At 41.6% G+C, this 17,909-nt stretch overlaps 1 protein-coding gene across 4 annotated transcripts in view; it reads left to right on the top strand.

Moving 5' to 3' along the window:
* KCNS3 (potassium voltage-gated channel modifier subfamily S member 3) overlaps positions 1–17,909 on the top strand; it is a 212,774-nt gene that overhangs the window by 131,875 nt on the left and 62,990 nt on the right. For all 4 annotated transcript variants that reach the window (XR_013441605.1, XR_013441606.1, XR_013441603.1 and 1 more), the window contains exons 4-5: positions 14,632–15,535; positions 15,854–16,088. The gene's annotated coding sequence lies outside the window, so the exon portion shown is untranslated. The remainder of the gene's footprint in view (positions 1–14,631; positions 15,536–15,853; positions 16,089–17,909) is intronic.

Here is a 17,909-nt window from a genome sequence, read left to right on the forward strand (position 1 = left end):
GAAAGACCAGCACAGCAGTGGTACTTTTCTCTTTGGCACAACTCTGATGACAAGATCAAAGCCAGCCAAGTGACTCCTTTAGTCAAGAGTCAGGGCAAGAAACAGAGGGCACACTTGAAGGAGTAATTGAAGGGCAGTTAGTAACTAGCCTATTTGTAAAGGAGTGAGCAGTGCCCAGGATGCTAAGGAAGGATGCTGACACCGAGGAACTAGCAGCAGTGGGAAGACATTACCACCTTCGCTCCCAGGGGCAAAGTGGAGACAAGAACTGAAACCACAGGTGGGGCCACCTGACGGGAGCTGTGGCTGTAGGGAGGCCGTTGGGAGGTAAATACCCTCAACTCCCTCCGCTTCTACCTCTGACAGCCTGCTGGCAGTTCTCCCTTCATGGCTGAACCCAACAGGAAGCCAGAAGGCAAGGAGGTCCAGAGACGCATCTTGGAATTTGGCTTCCTGGGGGTGGAAGAGGATGGAAAATAGGCCTGGGGGTGCAAACAGGGACCATCTTGTATAGTCACTTTTGTTTTTAAAATTTTGCTTCTCATTTCATTTACTTAGATATTTGATACTTTGCTGTATCCAACATTTCTGAAAACCAATCAATAGGAAGTCTAAAGAGGATCTTCTCTTTCTTTTTTTTAAAAACTTTTTTCTTTTTTTTTTAATAGATTTTATTTATTTATTTGAGAGAGACAGAGAGAAAGGGAGAGCACAGAGGGAGAGTGAGACGGAGAAGCAGACTCCCCACTGAGCAGAGAGCCCGACGTGGGACTCAATCCCAGGATCCTGAGATCATGACCTAAGTTGAAGGCAGACATTTAACCGACTCAGCCACCCAGGCACCCTCTATTTTTTTTTTTTTTTTAATCTGGCATGTCTTCTGCAAAATCATTTATTCAATAGTCTTATATTTAAAGAGCACCTTTCTGGAGAAACCGAGAAAAGAGAAGTATATATCTATTACCAAGGTTTTAAACAAATTTCTACCCTGTGATCCAGCAATTGCACTACTAGGTATTTATCCAAAGGATACAAAAATGCAAATTTGAAGGGGTGCATGCACCCTGATATTTATAGTAGCATTATCAACAATAGCCAAACCATGGAGAGAGCCCAAATGTCCATCGACTGATGAATGGATAAAAAAGATGTGGTATATACACACACACACACACACACACACACACACACACATATACATTTACACACAGTGGAATATTAAGCCATCAAAAAGAATGAAATCTTGCCATTTGCAATGACATGGATGGAGCTAGAATGTATTATGCTAAGTGAAATAAGTCAGTCAGAAAGACAAACACCATATGATCTCACTCATATGTGGAGTTTAAAAAAGAAAACAGGTGAGCAAATGGGAAGGGAGAAAAGAAAAAAAAGGAGAGAGGGAAACAAGCCATAAATGACTCTTAAGGACAGAAAACAAACTGAAGGTTGATGGAGGGATGTGGGTGGGGGATGGACTAGAGAGGTGATGGGGATTAAGGAGGGCACTTGTGATGAGCACTGGGTGTTGTAAGCAAGTGATGAATCACTGAATTCTACTCCAGAAACCAGTATTGCACGGTATGGTAACTAAAAAAATTTAAATAAACAAAATAAAAAATAAATTTCTACCTGCGCACTGAGAATACTATTAACAATGATTTACTATGCCTACTACACTGGTTGATTGGAATTAGATTTTATAAAATGCCTTGAGCTTCTTGGAGAAATTTCTTCTTTAATGCAAAGTCTTATGCGTGCAATGAAATAATGACATGCAGTATCTATAATTTCAGAGCATATGCGTATTGTTACAATTATACATCTCAGACATTTCTATCCCGGGATTCTCTCTGGCCAGAAGGGTGCAAAATCGTTCAGCTGAATAAGTATCAGGAATGACTACCCGTCATCAAGGTAAAACAGCCTTGCCTGTGGGGTATTTCTCCCAAATCTTTTCTCTCCTGCTTTCTCCATTGCTCTCCACACCTCCTACCTCCCTCCTCTATTCCTCTCCTTTCTAGATAGAAAGACAAACTTTTGATAACAAGAGCATTAGTGTACAAATTCAAGCATCCTAGATATATGAATCTTAATACTTTTTGAACTAGTTTAAATAAATAAATTTCATTATAACTGGAATAAATTAATTTTCAACTGGCATAAATTAATTTTCATATTGGTGATTTTGATGGCTTCATATCGTTGGATTTGTTCAATTTGTTTATAAGTTTGTTATGGTTTTTCTTGTTGTGTTGTGTTGTTGTTTGACTTTGCTTCCCTCACTCTTCCTTTTTCTTGATGACCTTCTTTATTTGCCTGGAGGTTTCATGTCGGCTTGTGGTTTGTCCCCAGTCCTCTCACTTTTAGTGTAAAACCACTTCTAGTTAAAATGGCATTTTGAGGATCTTTTTTTTTTTTCCCCAGTTTTTTTTTATTATGTTATGTTAATCACCATACATTACATCATTAGTTTTTGATGTAGTGTTCCAGGATTCATTGTTTCCGTATAACACCCAGTGCTCCATGCAGAACGTGCCCTCCTTAATACCCATCACCAGGCTAACCCATCCCCCCACACCTCCCCTCTAGAACCCTCAGTTTGTTTTTCAGAGTTCATCGTCTCTTATGGTTCGTCTCCCCCTCTGATTTCCCCCCCTTCATTCTTTCCTTCCTGCTATCTTCTTCTTCTTCTTCTTCTTTTTTTTTTTAACATATATTGTATTATTTGTTTCAGAGGTACAGATCTGTGATTCAACAGTCTTGCACAATTCACAGCACTCAACATAACACATACCCTCCCCAGTGTCTATCACCAAGCCACCCCATCCCTCCCACCCCCCGCCACTCCGGCAACCCTCAGTTTGTTTCCTGAGATTAAGAATTCCTCATATCATGAGGTCATATGATACATGTCTTTCTCTGATTGACTTATTTCACTCAGCATAATACACTCTAGTTCTATCCACGTCGTTGCAAATGGCAAGATTTCATTCCTTTTGATGGCTGCATAATATTCCATTGTGTATATATATATATATATATACCACCTCTTCTTTATCCATTTATCTGTCGATGGACATCTTGGCTCTTTCCACAGTTTGGCTATTGTGGACACTGCTGCTATAAACATCGGGGTGCATGTACCCCTTCGTATCCCTACATTTGTATCTTTGGGGTAAATACCCAGTAGTGCAATTGCTGGATTGTATGGTAGCTCTATTTTCAACTTTTTGAGGAACTTCCATACTGTTTTCCAGAGTGGCTGCACCAGCTTGCATTCCCACCAACAGTGTAGGAGGGTTCCCCTTTCTCCTCCAACATCTGTCATTTCCCGACTTGTTAATTTTAGCCATTCTGACTGGTGTGAGGTGATATCTCATTGAGGTTTTGATCTGGATTTCCCTGATGCCGAGCGATGTTGAGCACTTTTTCATGTGTCTTTTGGCCATTTGGATGTCTTCTTTGGAAAAATGTCTGTTCATGTCTTCTGCCCATTTCTTGATTGGATCATTTGTTCTTTGGGTGTTGAGTTTAAGAAGTTCTTTATAGATTTTGGATACTAGCCCTTTATCTGATATGTCATTTGCAAATATCTTCTCCCATTCTGTCAGTTGTCTTTTGGTTTTGTGGACCATTTCTTTTGCTGTGCAAAAGCTTTTTATCTTGATGAATTCCCAAGAGTTCATTTTTGCCCTTGCTTCCCTTGCCTTTGACGATGTTTCTAGGAAGAAGTTGCTGTGGCTGAGGTTGAAGAGATTGTTGCCTGTGTTCTCCTTTAGGATTTTGATGGACTCCTGTCTCACATTTAGGTCTTTCAACCATTTTGAGTCTATTTTTGTGTGTGGCGTAAGGAAATGGTCCAGTCTCATTCTGCATGTGGCTGTCCAATTTTCCCAACACCATTTGTTGAAGAGACTGTCTTTTTTCCATTGGACATTCTTTCCTGCTTTGTTGAAGATTAGTTGACCATAGAGTTGAAGGTCCATTTCTGGGTTCTCTATTCTGTTCCATTGATCTATGTGTCTATTTTTTGCCAGTACCATACTGTCTTGATGATGACAGCTTTGTAATAGAGCTTGAAGTCCGGAATTGTGATGCTGCCAGCTTTGCTTTTCTTTTTCAACATTCCTCTGGCTATTTGGGGTCTTTTCTGGTTCCACACAAATTTTAGGATTATTTGTTCAATTTCTTTGAAAAAAGTAGATGGTATTTTGATGGGGGTTGCATTCAATGTGTAGATTGCTCTAGGTAGCATTGACATCTTCACAATATTTGTTCTTCCAATCCATGAGCATGGAACATTTTTCCACTTTTTTGTGTCTTCCTCAATTTCTTTCATGAGTATTATATAGTTTTCTGAGTACAGATTCTTTGCCTCTTTGGTTAGATTTATTGTGAGGTATCTTATGGTTTTGGGTGCAATTGTAAATGGGATTGACTCCTTAATTTCTCTTTCTTCTGTCTTGTTGGTGTATAGGAATGCCACTGATTTCTGTGCATTGATTTTATATCCTGCCACTTTACTGTATTCCTGTATGAGTTCCAGCAGTTTTGGGGTGGAGTCTTTTGGGTTTTCCACATAAAGTATCATATCATCTGCAAAGAGTGAGAGTTTGACTTCTTCTTTGCTGATTTGGATGCCTTTTATTTCTTTTTGTTGTCTGATTGCTGTGGCTAGGACTTCCAATACTATGTTGAATAGCAGTGGTGAGAGTGGACATCCCTGCCGCATTCCTGACCTTAGGGGGAACGCCTTCAGTTCTTCCCCATTGAGAATGATATTCACTGGGGTTTTTTCATAGATGGCTTTTATGATAATGAGGTATGTACCCTCTATGCCTATACTCTGAAGAGTTTTGATCAAGAAAGGATGTTGTACTTTGTCAAATGCTTTTTCTGCATCTACTGAGAGGATCATATGGTTCTTGTTCTTTCTTTTATTAATGTATTGTATCACATTGATTGATTTGCAGATGTTGAACCAAACTTGCAGCCCAGGGATAAATCCCAATTGGTCGTGGTGAATAATCCTTCTAATGTACTGTTGGATCCTATTGGCTAGTATTTTGGTGAGAATTTTTGCATCCGTGTTATCAAGGATATTGGTCTGTAATTCTCCTTTTTGATGGGGTCTTTGTCTGGTTTGGGGATCAAGGTAATAGTGGTCTCATAAAACAAGTTTGGAAGTTTTCCTTCCATTTCTATTTTTTGGAACAGTTTCAGAAGAATAGGTATTAATTCTTCTTTAAATGTTTGGTAGAATTCCCCTGGGAAGCCATCTGGCCCTGGGCTTTTGTGTTTTGGGAGATTTTTGATGACTGCTTCAATTTCCTTAGTGGTTATAGGTCTGTTCAGGTTTTCTATTCCTTCCTGGCTCAGTTTTGGTAGTTGATACGTCTCTAGGAATGCATCTATTTCTTCCAGATTATCTAATTTGCTGCCATATAGTTGCTCATAATATGTTCTTATAATTGTTTGTATTTCTTTGGTGTTGGTTGTGATCTCTCCTCTTTCATTCATGATTTTGTTTATTTGGGTCATTTCTCTTTTCTTTTTGATACGTCTGGCCAGGGGTTTATCAATCTTACTAATTCTTTCAAAGAACCAGCTCCTAGTTTCGTTGATCTGTTCTACTGTTCTTTTGGTTTCTATTTCGTTGATTTCTGCTCTGATCTTTATTAATCTCTTCTCCTGCTGGGTTTAGGCTGTATTTGCTGTTCTTTCTCCAGCTCCTTTAGGTGTAGGGTTAAGTTGTGTATTTGAGACCTTTCTTGTTTCTTGAGAAAGGCTTGTATTGCTATATACTTTCCTCTTAGGACTGCCTTTGCTGCATCCCAAAGATTTTGAACAGTTGTGTTTTCATTTTCATTGGTTTCCATGGATTTTTTAAATTCTTCTTTAATTCCCTGGCTGACCCATTCATTCTTTAGTAGGATGCTCTTTAGCTTCCATGTATTTGAGTTCTTTCCGACTTTCCTCTTGTGATTGAGTCCTAGTTTCAAAGCATTGTGGTCTGAAAATAGGCAGGGCATGATCCCAATCTTTTGGTACCGGTTGAGACCTGATTTATGACCTAGGATGTGATCGATTCTGGAGAATGTTCCATGGACCCTAGAGAAGAATGTGTATTCCATTGCTTTGGGATGGAATGTTCTGAATATATCTGTGAAGTCCATTTGGTCCAGTGTGTCATTTAAAGTCTTTATTTCCTTGTTGATCTTTTGCTTAGATGATCTGTCCATTTCAGTGAGGGGGGGTGTTAAAGTCCCCCACTATTCTTGTATTGTTGTTGATGTGTTTCTTTGCTTTTGTTTTTAATTGGCTTATATAATTGGTTGCTCCCATGTTAGGGGCATAGATATTTACAACTGTTAGATCTTCTTGTTGGATAGACCCTTTAAGTAGGATATAGTGTCCTTCCTCATCTCTTATTACAGTCTTTGGTTTAAAATCTAATTTGTCTGATATAAGGATTGCCACCCAGCTTTCTTTTGGTGTCCATTAGCATGGTAAATGGTTTTCCACCCCTTCACTTTCAATCTGGGGGTGTCTTCGGGTCTAAAATGAGTCTCTTGCAGACAGCATATCAATGGTTTTTAATCCAATCTGATTTTTAATCCAATCTTGTTTTTTAATCCAATCTGATAGCCTGTGTCTTTTGATTGGGGCATTTAGCCCATTACCATTCAGGGTAACTATTGAAAGATATGAATTTAGTGCCATTGTATTGCCTGTAAGGTGACTGTTACTGTATATTGTCTGTGTTCCTTTCTCGTCTGTGTTGCTTTTAGGCTCTCTCTTTGCTTAGAGGACTCCTTTTGTATTTCTTGTAGGGCTGGTTTCATGTTTGCAAATTCCTTTAGTTTTTGTTTGTCCTGGAAGATTTTTATCTGTCCTTCTATTTTCAATGACGGCCTAGCTGGATATAATATTCTTGGCTGCATATTTTTCTCATTTAGTGCTCTGAATCTATCCTGCCAGTCCTTTCTGGCCTGCCAGGTCTCTGTGGATAGGTCTGTTGTCAATCTAATGTTTCTACCATTGTAGGTTACATATCTCTTCTCCGAGCTGCTTTCAGGATTTTCTCTTTGTCTCTGAGTCTCGTAAGTTTTACTATTAGATGTTGGGGAGTTGACCTATTAAAATTGATTTTGAGGGGGGTTCTCTGTGCCTCCTGGATTTTGATGCCTGTTTCCTTCCCCGAATTAGGGAAGTTCTCTTCTATAATTTGCTCCAATATACCTTCTGCCCCTCTCTCTCTTTCTTCTTCTTCTGGGATCCCAATTATTCTAATGTTGTTTCATCTTATGGTATCACTTATCTCTCGTATTCTGCCCTCGTGATCCAGTAGTTGTTTATCTCTCTTTTTCTCAGCTTCTTTATTCTCCATCATTTGGTTTTCTATATCACTAATTTTCTCTTCTGCCTCATTTATCCTAGCAGTTAGAGCCTCCATTTTTGATTGCACCTCATTAATAGCCTTTTTGATTTTGACTTGGTTAGATTTTAGTTCTTTTATTTCTCCAGAAAGGATTTCTTTAATAACATTTAAGCTTTTTTCAAGCCCAGCTAGTATCTTTAAAAATCATCATTCTGAACTCTAGTTCTGACAGTGTACTAATGTCCGTATTGATTAGGTCCCTGGCAGTTGGTACTGCCTTTTGTTCTTTTTGTTGAGGTGATTTTTTCCATCTTGTCATTTTGTCCAGAGGAGAATAGATGAATGAGAGAACAAAATGCTAACAGGGTAACAACGTTCCCCAGAAAATATACACTAAACAAATCAAAAAAGACCTGAAACTGGGGGAAAAGAAAGGGAAAGAAAGAAAAAAGAAAAAGAAAACGAAAGAGATAAAAACAAACAAAAACAAAACAAAAAAACAGAATATGATCAAATATGATCAGGCTGGTGCATAGATCAGTGTCACACACTAGATTTTGGGCGTATTTTGGTCTGTTAGAAGAAAGTGCCTCCCAAAATTTTAAGGAAAGAAAAACTTATATATGTAGAAAAATAAGGGTTAATATGATGAAGAGATGGAATATGACTGTAAAGATGAAAATTATAAAAGGTTTTATGAAAGAAATTGATAAGATAAGAAGTTGGTTGAAAAAAGAAAGAAGAGGATTAAAAAAAAAAACGGAGAGAATGTGATCAGGCAGGAGACTAGAATAAAGCCATACACTAGAGATTTAGGGTATATTTTGATCTGTTAGAAGAAACTGTATCTCAAAATTTTAAAGAGAGAACAACTTATATATATATACCAAAAATAAGGGTAACTACTATGAAGGTATAGAATATGACTCTAAAAATGAAAAATAAAAAATGTTTTTTAAAAAAGGGATTGATAAAATGTTGGTTGAAAAAGGGAAAAAGAAAAATTAAAAAAAAAAAAGGAGAGTTAAAAAAAATTAACTTTGAAAGACTAAAGAATCATGGTAAAAAAAAGCCATGAATTCTGTGCTGTATTCCCCCAGCGCCGGAGTTCTGCCGTTCTCATTGATCGGTAAACTTGGTCTTGGCTGGCTGTTCTCGCTGATCTTCTGGGGGAGGGGCCTGTTGCCGTGGTTCCCAAATGTCTTTGCCGGAGGCGGAATTGCCCCGCCCTTGCCGGTCCGGGCTAAGTAATCTGCTGGGGTTTGCTCTTGGGAGCTTTTGTTCCCTGCAAGCTCTCCGTACAGCTTTGGAGGCGGAGAGTGAAAATGGCGGCCTCCCAATCTCCGCCCCGGAGGAGCCGAGAACTTGGGGTCCCACTCCTCAGTGCGCCCCCAGAGAAAAGCCGCCAGTCACTCCCGTCTCCCCAGTCTCCGGCCACACTCCGTGTTCACCCGGCCTGTGACCGCGCCTTTCTATCTGGCACCCGACCCAGGGTGGAGTCTCCAAACCCAGCAGATCCCCGCGGTGCACTCCCGCACCTCTCCTCCCGGGGGAAGAAGGTGAGTCTCCCCGGATCTGCCGCTTGTTGGGTCCCTGCTGGAGGAGCAGGGGCCCGACTATGCTGCAGATCATGGTTTATGGCAACCCTGAGCTGAGAGCCCGCGCCTGGGCTCCGTCTCTGCAGCCGGCTTCCCTGCTCCGATACCTGGGAGCTCTGCCGCACTCAGGCACCCCCGGTCTTTCTGTGACCCCGAGGGTCCTGAGACCACACTGTCCCACGAGGGTTCCACCCCCCGCTTAGCCACCGGAGTGACGTCCCTCAGCAGAGATGACTTCTAAAAGTTCCGATTCTGTGCTCCGTGGCTCTATCACTTGCCAGAAGTGGCCGACGGAGGCCCCTCCCCCGCCGTCTATCCTCCCGAATATCGCCTCGGATTCACTTCTCCGCACGTCCTACCTTCCAGAAAGTGGTCGCTTTTCTGTTCAGAGAGTTGTTGCTCTTCTTTTCTTTGATCTCCTGTTGAGTTTGTAGGTGTTCAGAATGGATTGATCCCTATCCAGCTGAATTCCTGGGACCAGATGAAATCCAGGTCTCCTACTCCTCCGCCATCTTGCTCCGGCCCCATTTTGAGGATCTTATCTCCTATAAATATTGGCAACATTGTAGATTTTCTCAAGCCCTCCAACTCAAGAGAAGGTTCTCAATCAAAGGGAGTAGGAGGACAAAGGTAGCAGTCTCATAGGCAGGATGCAGTTGTGCAGATCTAAGCAGCTTTTAGCAGTGTACCGAGGTCCTAGTTTCACAGTGTCCTTGTCAGCATTTAAAAACTGTGTGTAATTTCAAGATAAATATGTACGAAGGCATTTCCTTGAAAGTCATTTTAATTTAAGAATTAATCGGGTGTGAAAAATTGAAGGAAGTCTTAAAGTACTTAGATGGTTTAATAGGACCTGGAGAAAACTGATATTCTATGCCCATTTCTTTTTCTCTCCTAAAGAAAGTACAAATATCAGATTCTAAAATGTGTTGCATTTCTCCTAGAGATTTTGGAGGGATCTTAAACTCTACAGGCTTACCAAAGTCTACATATATAAGTTCATGACTTTGCCTTCTGAGCTGTGGGAGTCTGAGGTAGGAGGTCTCTGACACCTGGAACTTAAGTAGTTTTTGTTTCTATGGTATGTGTTCTAGAGTTCTTTGGAACTCTGAGTCAGGAAAGTAGTTTCATGTTGTGATACCAAGAATATATTGCAATGTATACAACTCCTGATTCTCTTAGAGGGAAGTAATAGATATTTTTATTCCCCAGTTATAAAACATCCCAGCTGTTTGGTCATTGAATGTGATTGTGTTTTCAAAACCCATTATTTCTCAACAGAATATATCTTGGTTGTTACTTCTGAATAATGACTGAGCTGGTGGTTTTGAGGAGCTATAAACCACATTCTCTCTACCTGCCCAAGAAATAAGAACTTGCCAAACTAAGATATATAGATGTGTGTGTGTGTGTGTGTGTGTGTGTGTGTGTGTGTATTTTACGTGTGGTATTTGGTTGAAAGATAGGGGTAGTAGAGGAAAGAGTGGAAATTTTAAAGACTTTCAAGCTCTAGTGGCAAAGGCATGTGACTCAGAATTCTGTATTTCATTGACCTAGTGGGATAAATAGTTTTTAAGAGAATTCTTTGTGTTTTTGATCAATCAATTTCATTTCTACTCCCTGTCCACTGCCATTCTCTTCACCATCTCACACTTATCTCTTTGATTCAGTTTCCCTCTTTAGGTATAACTAGAAAAGTGATGTTCCTATTGCTTTGGTTACAATCGTGGCTAATGGAATGCTTTCAGTAAATTCTGTTTCCCTGCATCTTCTTTTACGTTATATCCCAAGGTCTGTTTGCATCTGCTTCTTCTTGTTTGACAAGCCAGAGTGCCTTCTCCCAGTATCTTGTCACATGGTATCTGTTAGGCTCCAGGACCAATGTGCTTTTCTTTTAAAAATATTACAGATGCACTTGGGGGAATGTAAAGAAGGGCCTGAGGGTTTCTGAAAGGAGCGCTGACATAAACAAACACTGTCAAATGAAACTGCACAGGACCATTTGCATCTGAATTTGAACTCCCAAACTTCACTGGTTTTCTTTTGCTCATCTTGGATCCCAGACTGTTCCATGGATTCTCTCTCTTCTTGAATTTTTCCTGTGGCATGATGTCACCTGTAGTGTGACATCCTGATATCCTGCCCTGGATTCTAATGGGCACCCTTGACTTCCCACCCAGCCTGCTCAGTGCCTTTGTCTTTGTCTCACTGAGTCTGGAATTTGTAATACAGGACAGCTCAGCCCTGTCCAGCCTACACTGGGCAATTCTTGGTTCCTGGTCTTCAGTTTACCTTTGATTCTGCCATTCAGAGGTGGTATGGGGAAGCTGTGTGCTGGATCTCTTTTCTATTTTTTTGGAAGCATCTCTTTCAGTATTAATCTCTGTTCTGATTTCATAACCAAACTGACACTTCCATGCATACTCTGTTTCATAACCATATCATTCATTGACTCATGATTCTATATTTTATTGATCTGTTGGCATGAAATTATTTTCAGCTAATTATTTGTGTTATATTGGTCTTTATAATCATGATAGCCTATTAGCCAGCAAATATTCATTATAATCATGTGTGTTTTATCAATTATAATTTTTATTTTCAAGTATCATTAATTCATTTTTACTTCTGACTTCGTAAAGTGCTTATCTTCTGACTTTGTCCATGGTCCAAGATGTTGCATCCAAGACAAGAAAATCTCAGTTCTCTCCAGAATCCCAGTATCTCTATGCCACTCAGTTTCTGGCAAAACCATCTCTGGGAGGTGGATTGAGGGAAATTCCTCATCTTATCTGAGTGTTGCCCATTGAGGGCTGGGCATAATAGATACAGTCTTTAAGATTTAGGATGGCCACCTATTTGGGACTGGAGAGGATGCTAGATGTTGTGTCTTAGAGAGGTGCCAAAGCATGTGCTAGGACCACAAGCCCACTCCAAATGATGATGGTGTAAGGAAGAGGAGTCAAGGTAAAGCCTTGGAACACTCTTATCTGCCAAAGTATTGCTTGGGAACATCCTTGCTTATTCCGCTTGCACAGGCCACCTGCTACACACCCTGATAGCACCAGATACCCATCAACCATTGCTGTCACCTCACAGTGAGTAATATGTATCATTAGTAGAATTGGTTGTGTAATGTCTGGCTTATTCTCCAGACAGAAAGCTCTAGGAGGGCAGATACCAGGTCTTTTCCTCATCACTGTATCCCCAGAGCCAAGCACAGTAATTAGAAACATATTAGGAACACAGTGCATATCTACTGAATGACTGAATAATTGAAGGGAAGAAGGAAAGAAGGAGAATGTTTCCTTCTTGGAGTACATGCATCTCATTCCCCACTCTTCTGTCTAATGAGGGATTTCTGCCAAATGTTCTTGATTGTCTCTTACTCGGCCTTATTCCTCCCTGATGAAGTCAAGTGAATTTCTTTGTTAAGAGGAGACAGTGATTGGCACATGTTCCTTGATCAGGTAGAGATAATGTATCAGAAGTCTTAAGCAAATAGAATCCACTCTCCTCGAGCAGTGCGTGACTGTGATCCTGAGCAGAAATGTTTGCTCTGTAGACTCAATATTTCTCTCCAGTGTACTAGTCCAAGATCTAACATGGGCACAGGGAGTATTAGGAAGTTCCTTGTTATCACATTTCTAAGCCATACCATCCAAAATTACTTTTATCAGGAGTTAAGATGACATTTTGATTCTCATCTACCTGGCTCCTTTTTATCTCTCTCTTAATTGGTTTTGAACATGGGCAAGAAACAGGGGTCTCATTTCTTTGGCTACCTAAAACCCCAGTAGTTCTTATGCATAGAGAGAATCCAGGAAAAATCAACATAGATACATCATGGGTTGAAAAGTTTTGGCTCCAAAGGGGAAAATGAGATTCAAGACTGGACACAGAATAAAGCTTTGAGAACAAAGGATTTTCCTTGGATTCTGAGAGCCAGTGAGCCTCCTGAAATTGTGTGCAAAATGTTCTGTGTATAGGATCCAGAGGTTTCATCAGATTATCAAAAAAGTTGCTGAACCTCGATTTTAAGGGGGCTTAGACAGACCTTGAGTTTGTCTCCTGACAACCAGAAATTTGGCCTCACCTTCCCATCCTCCCCTTTGCCTGAAGTGTCTTGCAGATCCCCTCATCATACCCTTCAGAGCTCAGTTTGAGCCCCAGCCCAACTCCCCCTGGAAGCCTGCGCTGCCTTCCCCTCCCCTCCCAGCCAGCAGGAATGGCTCCTGTGGCTCTGGTCTCCTTATGGACTGTCTTCCTCTCCCGTTTTCTCAACTGAAGCATGAGCTCCTGAGAACAGGGTCACATTGTTCAATAGTTGCTCTGTGTCACCCAAGCTGCTTGGCGTATCATGTCATTTCTGAATTCCACTCTCTTGCCTGCCCTAATATGAGTCCTGGGAGGGATTCATTAGACGTATCTTTCAGAGGAAGGGAGACTCTCAGAGTAAGTGTCTTCCCTCCAGGCAAAAAGCCAGGAAACAACAGAGCCAGGATTCACACTTGGGTCTCCTGGTCCTAGTTCAGGGCTGCTCCTTCTCCCGGTGCAGCTGCCCTTGGCAGGAATTGCCCCTAACTTCCTACCCTAGAGCTCTTCTCCCTAGTAGATATGTCTTTGTTGGAGAACACTCCTGCATGACCCTGCTGGATCACGGAGGTAAGAGAGGGCTGTGTGGACAAGTAGCACTTGAATTTCCTGCATGAGACACTGAAGAGAATTTGGAGTTGAGTGTTTCCCCCTCCAAAAACAAACAAACAAACAAACAAACAAACAAACAAACAAACGGATGACTACATTTTGCAAAAGATCAAGGGGAATTACACATAAACATGACCAGTGAAACATTCCCTAAGGAGGGCTGGACAGAAAGATTTTGAACAGGAAAGTTTCATTTTTCTGTCTGTGATCTCCTACTCTTGGTTCAGCTGGTTAAGAAAAATCACTATACACAGTTGTCTCAAGGGTCAGGGAAAGGTGGTGATTTGTATTTTGAGTCGGTGGAGCAGAGGGAAGAGACTCACCGGAGTGGAGGAGAGCAGGGGATGATATACCAGAAGGCAGTGGGGAGAAGGTGCACAGAGACAAGGAAACTGGAATAGAAGGGGCATGAGAAAGTTAGCCCCGGAAATTCGCCAGTGTCTTGGGGAGAGCTTTGAACCACCCCCAGGTGAGGGCCAGAGATTAAATCCAATTTTATTTAGATCTTTCGAGTCAAGGTGACTTCGACAGACATTTGGATGCCAATAGATTGACAGTAGCCCTCTCTACATTTTCAGAATGAGGAGCAGTAGGTGGATGATAAAGGGAGCATGATGTTTTATGGAAAAAGAAAAAAAAAGGAATCGTTCCGTTTCCCAAAGTCCTTCTACATTTTGGAGGAGGGAAGGTGTTAGCTGAAAACTTTCCTGATGATGACAGTTGAATCATCTGCTGAAGAGCAAACTTGATGGCATTTAAAATGCATGGGTTTTATCTCCAGAGCAGACATATGGATGCTCTGATGCTTCTTAGCAAACTCCAGGCTTCAGTCTCCTGCGAAGAGCTGTTCCTGGGTCTAAGAGATAGGTGACAATGCACATGTTATAATCTCTAAAACAAAAGCCTATTATGTTCTAATTTGGCTGTTCATCTGCCTAACAGGAATGGAAAGGGGGCAGGAAGTGAGGAGGTGACAGTTTCTGGCTGCTGATGACCCGCAGAGCCCACGGAGTGACTGCAGGTGACGCCCCATCTTTCTCAGCCACCCAGACTCACTGAACTTAGATCCTGCAGCTACTGACAAGGGCCAAGGGAAGCAGAGAATGGCAGCTGCATCAGTTGTGGTGGGAGTGATTCTTGGTGCCTCTCTGTCCCGTTGTTCCCTGAAGCCGGAACTGTGGGTCTGGGCAATCTGCACAGCGAGGCGTCTAGAACCTCTGAGGGATGCTGCAGTCTAGAACGATCACTGGCCTAAGTCAAGAATGGAAACATGGCTCTTCCCTCAGGGGCTGATGTCACCAGAGCAGTGAGTTATATTCCCTTCAAAAGGACCCATGCTGCAGCTTCCTCCACTGCTGTCTTTACTCCCTGGACAACCAGCTCCCACTGCTCCTTAGAGGCCGGGTGCCCAGTGTGCGGGCTTTCACACACCACCTCCCTGAATCCTCATCAAAACCCGACGGCAAGAGCGCTGTCATCCTAACTGTACGCAGGAGAAAACTGAGACTCGGAAACTTAAATGACTCATTTCCCATCTGAGTGGAATACTCAGGAAAAGAAAAGGAAATTAGCATGAGATTTGGGAGGAAGTATTGAATAACGACTATCAGCAAAGGGCTTTCTGCTTAGACAAATCTGAGTTGGAAGCCCAGCTCTTCAACTTCCGGGCTGTGTGAGCTTGGGCAAGTCCCTCAGCTGCTCTGAGGCTCACTTTCTCCACCTGCAATGTGAAGATAATCCTACTACCTATTCCAGGCCTCCTGCGTGGCAAGTGATCCAGAATTTTATCTAATCGTCTCCTTGCGTTTATTAAATGACGATTATTTTTTCTCTGCTCACCAATCAGGTAAGCTTGTCATATGACTCCCTACAGGGTACGATGGTCTTTAAGGTAATTCTTTTTAAAGCGTCTCTCAAGATTTCAGCTCTGGAAGGGCATTCTTTTTCCAGGTTTGGGAGGTGGTGATAAATGACTAAGGGCCGGACCTCAGTCCCACTAAGTTCCATTTTAATCTCTGTGTTTACCATCAGTGTTGTTACTCCTAGCACAACTGAGACTACCTGGAGTTTGCAAAAGGAACATGAGTAACCACCGTATCAATGATCTATGGCTGTGTAGCCAAACACCTCAAACTTCAAACAAAAATTATTTATTATTGCTTAGGATTTTGTGGTTCTTCTGCTGGTCTCTCCTGGGTTCTCTCCTATGGTTGAAGAATGGAATGGAATGGCTGGATAGTCCAAGGTGACCTGGCACAGACGTCTGGGAGTTGGTGCTGCTTCTGAGCCTGGGCACCTCGATTTTCCTCTACACGGCCGTTCATCCTCGGGTAGACTAATCAGCTTCCTCACAGCACGGCCGCCTCAGGGCAGAGCTCCAAGAGGACAAGCGCCTGTGTGTAAGCATCTATCAAGCTTCTGCTTGAGTCATGATTGTTCGTGGCCCACTGGCCAAAGCGATTCACATGGCCAAGCTCAGTGTCACGTGGGAGGTGACGTAGACTTTATCCCTTGATGGGTAAAGTGGCGAAGAATTTTGGCCATTTTTGAATCCATCACAATTACAAGTATAAAATGTAAAAAAAATAAATAAATAAAGGGAAGGCATCTGGAAGATATAATAAGAATAAAAAGAATCCAACCTGCAGTGTAAGGATTTCTTAGGATTTCAAGGATTTCCTTGCCTCTGAGAGCTTTCAAGCCCTGCCCTGTCCCATATCTTTTCTGAGTGAAGTACCACCCACTAGCCCTTGGGCGAGCAAACTTGGTAGGAACCTTGCCTGTCTCCTTCCTTTGCATCCCCTGGCAGGTTGCTAAAGCACCATCTTACATATTCTCCTTTGGGAACTGCTGTACTCCTTTATTTCTTAAACCTTGTTCGGGGGACAACTTTACTTCTATAGTCTCCTCACCCCCTGCCCCAAGGCCCCTCCAGCCCAGTAACCGGGATCTGCTTCCAGGACTGAAGGATGTGATGTGATCAACTGATCTATTATTACTATAATAATTTTTGCTAATGGAAACTGCAATGTAATTATTACTTTTTGTTAATCCTATTAACATTTCGGAGACTACCTTTTAGCCTTATTTTAATTAATAGAGAAATATAAGTATTTCTTATGGAAATGGCTTATTATTATACTTACTGTTACCTCACATGCCTTTTGAATTAAAATTATAAACTAAGCGTCTTTCCAAATCTCTTTTTGTATCAGTGTTTACATAAATATTAATCTAATCAACACACAGTATATAAACAAATATTTTGAATTTTTAAGATCTAATATTACGTTTGTGTGGTGGTGCCAAAATATATTTAATCAGTCTCCTGATGATGAACATTTAGGTTATTGTCATTTCTTTTACTAGAATAAACCATGTTGCAATGAATACCCTTTACATACAACTTAATAAACTTATTATGATTGCTTTTTTAGTATATATTCCTGGAAATGGGATCACTGGGCCAAAGGATACATAGAATTTATACAACCGACTTTGTCAGCTTGCTTATTAAATAATTTTACGAGTTCATATTCCCAAGGATTATGTGTAAGGACAAGAACACCCCTGTCCTCCCAGCTTTCTTGTGATGATGTTTAAAAGCCCAAGTTTTGTTTTGTTTTGTTTTTCCAAGACAACAAGCAACGAGCTAAAAGTTGAGTATTTCAGCCCAGGGAAAGAGGAAAATCCTAAACTAAACAACTTAATTTTCTGACAGCCTGAGAGCAGCCCGGCTGAGAACATCTCAGCCCAGGGCTCCCTGGAGACTGAGAGGAGAGAGAAGTCAGAAAAGCAATTGAAGGAAAAGCCCAGTCCCCTGCGCTCAGTGAAACAGCAGTCTCCTCGCTGCTGATCAGGCCTCACACAGGGACCCCCAGGACCGGGTCAGGGCACATCCAAGGGGGCCTCCAAGGCCAGACTGTTGACACCTACCCCCCGCAGAAGGACCCTCCCCCACTTCAGAGGCTGTGATATTTTTCAAACCTAATTCAAATCCCTCACTGTCCTGTGATGACCATAAGGTACCAAAATAGCCCTGTCTCCTATGGGAAAGGTATCATTTCCACTCAGACCTGATCACTGCTTCAAGTTTTGGGACCGCTATGACTTGGCAAGGAAAAAGTCCTCATTTATCCTTTGACAAGCTGAACAGAAGTATTCCAGGTACCCACCATGGACACAACTTTTCCTGCGACTCAAAACCCCAAACTCCATCT

Source organism: Halichoerus grypus, chromosome 10 (genome assembly GCF_964656455.1).
Source record: "Halichoerus grypus chromosome 10, mHalGry1.hap1.1, whole genome shotgun sequence".
NCBI lineage: Eukaryota > Metazoa > Chordata > Mammalia > Carnivora > Phocidae > Halichoerus > Halichoerus grypus.